Genomic DNA, 6,000 nt, shown 5'->3' with positions numbered 1-6,000 from the left:
TTCTCGATATGTCGTGCTATCTCAGGTAACAGTCATGGTTCAAGTGTCTGCGGAGCAGTATGTGCGGTGCCTATCATGGGCACAAATCATGCAAAGTCGCGGCTGGCAATCTGTTAGACAGATCGCAATTATCCCCTAACAGAGCCCTGAAATTCGGCAGAATCCAGCTTGTAACACTCCCATTCGCTGGTCATACCTTGGACCAATTAGACTCGTTTATACGGCAGTGCACACAAGATGATCAAATGTCAGACTGGCACACCTGTAATGAAAAAGGTGGCCCTCGGCACAGCGAGTTGTCTGAGACGGTGAGGTCTAAACTGTGGTGCAGTGAAGTCCTCACCACAGGCTCCCCAGTCAAGAACAGTGCTAATGCTTAGTCACGCTAAGGAGAAGTGTCCCAAGTTGCACCCCACTCATAACAAAAGTCAGGACCAGTATCCTCTCCAGGCAGGAGTCTGAATCGGAAGACCCACTCCAGACAGGTGTCTGAATCGGAAGACCAAGTATCTCTTCTTCTTACTTCCCATAAAATCTCTGTAAACTCTGCAAAACCACTCCCACAACCGCCCCCACAAGGGTTTGGTGCCGATCACAAGACTCCTTGAGCCCCATGTCTCCCCTCTAACTCATCTGCTCCACTCATCGGCCAATCTTTAATTTAATTATTCTCTTTGAACAAAAGTGTCATTTCTGTTCATTTTATTGTTTATTAATTTCAATTACCGTCAGTACTGTAATGCAGCAGTTTCGTCTATGCATGGTCCAAATTTCATCGAACTTTATTACTGGTAATGACACATCGCGTGAAACTTACTTTCGTCCTTACGTCTTGTACACCAGTGCAGAAACTAAACAGGTTTACTGCGAATTCTTGGTGTACGCTTTGCTCGTTTAGTTTTGTGGCTGGTGCTAGGAGTACTACGTTATCGTAAGTCCCGCTCAAGTCTAGACACAAAGGTAGTACTATGCGGTTTCACTGAAGCGTCTTTATGTCGCTGAGTAGATACATGAGAACATTTAAGCTCCTTTCCCTTTTCGAAAACCCTCCTGATTACTAAAGAAAAGGGCATGGTATTCATAACACCAGTCTAATCGAAATTTGGAATGACCACCATAATCTCCAGCCCCTGCAGCTTACTGTTTTTTCTTATGGAGCCATTTGCTGTTGCAAGTGTACGATGTCGGCCGTCCTTACTGCCCACGTGAAGGAGGGTATTTCGTAACATACACTCCTGGAAATGGAAAAAAGAACACATTGACACCGGTGTGTCAGACCCACCATACTTGCTCCGGACACTGCGAGAGGGCTGTACAAGCAATGATCACACGCACGGCACAGCGGACACACCAGGAACCGCGATGTTGGCCGTCGAATGGCGCTAGCTGCGCAGCATTTGTGCACCGCCGCCGTCAGTGTCAGCCAGTTTGCCGTGGCATACGGAGCTCCATCGCAGTCTTTAACACTGGTAGCATGCCACGACAGCGTGGACGTGAACCGTATGTGCAGTTGACGGACTTTGAGCGAGGGCGTATAGTGGGCATGCGGGAGGCCGGGTGGACGTACCGCCGAATTGCTCAACACGTGGGGCGTGAGGTCTCCACAGTACATCGATGTTGTCGCCAGTGGTCGGCGGAAGGTGCACGTGCCCGTCGACCTGGGACCGGACCGCAGCGACGCACGGATGCACGCCAAAACCGTAGGATCCTACGCAGTGCCGTAGGGGACCGCACCGCCACTTCCCAGCAAATTAGGGACACTGTTGCTCCTGGGGTATCGGCGAGGACCATTTGCAACCGTCTCCATGAAGCTGGGCTACGGTCCCGCACACCGTTAGGCCGTCTTCCGCTCACGCCCCAACATCGTGCAGCCCGCCTCCAGTGGTGTCGCGACAGGCGTCAATGGAGGGACGAATGGAGACGTGTCGTCTTCAGCGATGAGAGTCGCTTCTGCCTTGGTGCCAATGATGGTCGTATGCGTGTTTGGCGCCATTCAGGTGAGCGCCACAATCAGGACTGCATACGACCGAGGCACACAGGGCCAACACCCGGCATCATGGTGTGGGGAGCGATCTCCTACACTGGCCGTACACCACTGGTGATCGTCGAGGGGACACTGAATAGTGCACGGTACATCCAAACTGTCATCGAACCCATCGTTCTACCATTCCTAGACCGGCAAGGGAACTTGCTGTTCCAACAGGACAATGCACGTCCGCATGTATCCCGTGCCACCCAACGTGCTCTAGAAGGTGTAAGTCAACTACCCTGGCCAGCAAGATCTCCGGATCTGTCCCCCATTGAGCATGTTTGGGACTGGATGAAGCGTCGTCTCACGCGGTCTGCACGTCCAGCACGAACGCTGGTCCAACTGAGGCGCCAGGTGGAAATGGCATGGCAAGCCGTTCCACAGGACTACATCCAGCATCTCTACGATCGTCTCCATGGGAGAATAGCAGCCTGCATTGCTGCGAAAGGTGGATATACACTGTACTAGTGCCGACATTGTGCATGCTCTGTTGCCTGTGTCTATGTGCCTGTGGTTCTGTCAGTGTGATCATGTGATGTATCTGACCCCAGGAATGTGTCAATAAAGTTTCCCCTTCCTGGGACAATGAATTCACGGTGTTCTTATTTCAATTTCCAGGAGTGTATATTAGGTACAACACTTGAAACCATCTATAGTGACTTTGCTCTGATGAGTTTTTTCCTAAGTGATGCCAGTCACACAGAATGTTTTCACCTTTATTGTGTCATTCCTCTATACAAATTAACGATTTAATTGAAAATATATCTGTCAGCGATAAAAATAGCTTTTCTCCCAATATATTTTTTATTATCAAGATAACTATGAATTTCAATGTGTTCTGGTAAAAATTGCGTCCTCCTTTAGGAAATACTTTCGAACAATTATTTTTTATTGTTTTTGGTTCAACTTATGTATCAACATTAGTCATACGTAGTATCACTTTCATACTCTCCCTACTATTTGTTCAAAGTCTCCCTGTTGCCCCTGTTTCCAGCACTGTACGTAAAACCTGTTAAAAGGACGATGAAAATAAAACCATTAAAAAACACAGAAGAAAGAAACAAAACATTTGCATGATAATGTGAATTTCCATTGCTGAATAATGACTTCTACCGGGAACAGTTTACCCACTCTAGCAGGTGACCATTCCGCATGCAGGATTACCTGTGGATGCGTTGCAGAAGCTCTAGCTCTATCCGACCGGCCAATCGTGGGATGGGACTCGCCGGCTGCTCGCTGAGAGGATTACCGTGGCCATGGCAACGCGCAGTGCTGGACAGTGAAGAGGCGCTGAGGTGGGTGACAGCTTGCACCTGCAGGCGCGTGGGTAGCTGTCTCTCAGTAGCAGTCACTTACATCTATCTGCGATGACGTTTGCAGAAGAAATCAAAAAGGCATAAAACAGTGTAAGACTGCTGAATATGATCGGGACACGTCATTAAATATCCTATGGGAATAGGAGTATTATAGCTCTCAAAAGTAATCTGAGGAAAATATATGAAACATGGTCTATGTATGAATACTCAGAAGATTATCAGATATGCTAAGCAACAACCAAATTACTTTTTAGTGCAAAGATAAACTTGCAATGGATAAAAAATTTATAGATTGCTTTCTCAAACATATTTAAGGGCAATCGTAGAAAGTCAGCCACCGACACTTAACCCTCTCCCCAACGTTCGGAGAGTTTTACGCGCAGTTTGTCTGATTCCTTAATGGAAACTGGTAGCCTGCAAAGTCCACGTGACGAACTCAAGCGACGCTCCATAGCATCGTAAACAGACGCTTTTTTAGTGAGTCGAAAATGAAATAAGTTCATACCTAGATAGTCAAAATGTACTCGGGTTCTCCCAATCATGGATCCAAGTTTCAGGAGATTACGTTTCTGGAAAGGTTCCACAGAAAGCAGAATTTATTACCTTCAAAAAACTGTGGGTGAAAACTTATGGGACTTAACTGCTAAGGTCATCAGTCCCTAAGCTTACACACTACATACCCTAAATTATCCTAAGGACAAACACATACACCCATGCCCGAAAGGAGGACTCGAACCTCCGCCGGGATCAGCCGCAAAGTCCATGACTGCTTTTTACCTTCAAGAATCTGCAGTATGACTTCATTTATTAGTGACTACTCTCAATAAAGTTACAAGCTGTGGCAAAATATATCATGCTGAGTGCAGCGTCTCATAATCCTTCACGTATTCCTTTACCTGGAATAAACAACCAAGACTATGGAATCACACAGTTCACTTATCGAGACTAGTAATTGGCTGCTCTGTTATCTGGTTCTCTATTCCGAACTGTACCCAACGTTCTCTGGAGACTATCTCTCAGTAAAATGAAAACTAATTGTAATATCTCGGTTAACGAACGTTAAGGAGAACAGGAATGGAACACACCACTCTGGGGAGTAATACGATTGAGGCAGAATTTTATTAGCTACTAATAAACTGCAGGAAAATATCTGGAAGTACTATGAACACTGCATTTTCCTTGTTTTCATGGAAAGGTGCAGAACATATATGCTTATTGAAGAAACCGAGAAGTTTCACATACTTCAGTAGAAAGAAATAATTCTCAGAGGTTCTCAGCATTTTATACATTTGCATTAACAATAATTGAGACTGGATCATCTTGTTAAATGTGTGCTTTACGCCCCACAACGGGATACCCACCGCCGTGCTCTTCATGGCTGCACCAGAAAATATAGTTCACCATAAATTTTCTCCTGGTAACATCAAACACACAAATTTCAACAAAGACTAATTTTTCATTGATAATGTAAGATGTGAAATGCGCAAACTGCAGTCACAAATAAATAACACACAAATAGGAAGTGTGGCTCTGCAGAATACTTCCTGCTGCTGAGGTAGACATAAATGCAGAGAGCACTCAACTGTCAGAGTCGAGCTGCGGCCCGTATGAGAGCGGGCACGTGGCACGTAGGTAGACATTGACAACTAAAAGTACGCTGTAACGTGACCAGGGCAAGTGCAGTAAGTAGACGTACATCGAGTTTTGTTTTACCCCTTGTATAAGGACGGACTGAAATAGCACACATGAATGGTTAGGACAGTTCAATTGAATCAGAATGAAGTGGTCGGTTTGAAGTACGACTTATTTACCAACGCCATGTATACACTGAGGAGCCAAAAAGGTGCCTAATATCGTGCAGAGTCCCCGCGAGCACACGCAAGTGCCGCAACAAGATATGGACTCGACTAATGTCTGAAGTAGTTCTGGAGGGATTTGACACCATGAATCTTGCAGGGCTGTCCATAAATCCGTAAGAGTACGAGGGGGTGGAGATCTCTTCTGAACAGCACGTTGCAAGGCGTCCAGATATGCTCAATAATGTTCATGTCTGGGGAGTTTGGTGACCAGTGGAAGTTTTTAAACTCAGAATAGTGTTCCTGGAGCCACTCTGTAGCAATTCCGGACGTATGGGGTGCCGCATTGCCCTGCTGGACTCGCGCAATTCCGTCGGAATGCACAATGGACATGAATCGATGCAAGTGATCAGACAGAATGCCTACGTACGAGCCACCTACCAGAGTCGTATCTAGACCTATCAGGGATCCCATATCACTCCAACTGCACACGCCCCACAACATTACAGAGCCTTCACCAGCATGAACAGTCGCTTGCTGACGAAGGATCCATGCATTCATGACGTTGTCTCCATACTACATGTCCATCCCCTTCACACAATATGCAATGAGACTCGCCCGACCAGTTAACACATTTCCAGTCATCAACAGTCCATTGGCGGTGTTGATGGACCCTGACGAGGCGTAAAGCTTTGTGTGTGCAGTCATCAAGGGTACACATGTGGGCCTTCGGCTCCGAAAGCCCATATCGATATTGTTTCGTTGAACGGTTCACACACTGACGCTTGTTGATGGCCCAGCATTGAAATCTGCAGCAATTTGCAGGAGGGCTGCACTTCTGTCACAATGAACAATTGTC

This window comes from Schistocerca piceifrons, chromosome 1 (genome assembly GCF_021461385.2).
Source record: "Schistocerca piceifrons isolate TAMUIC-IGC-003096 chromosome 1, iqSchPice1.1, whole genome shotgun sequence".
NCBI lineage: Eukaryota > Metazoa > Arthropoda > Insecta > Orthoptera > Acrididae > Schistocerca > Schistocerca piceifrons.
This window is presented reverse-complemented; position numbering follows the sequence as displayed.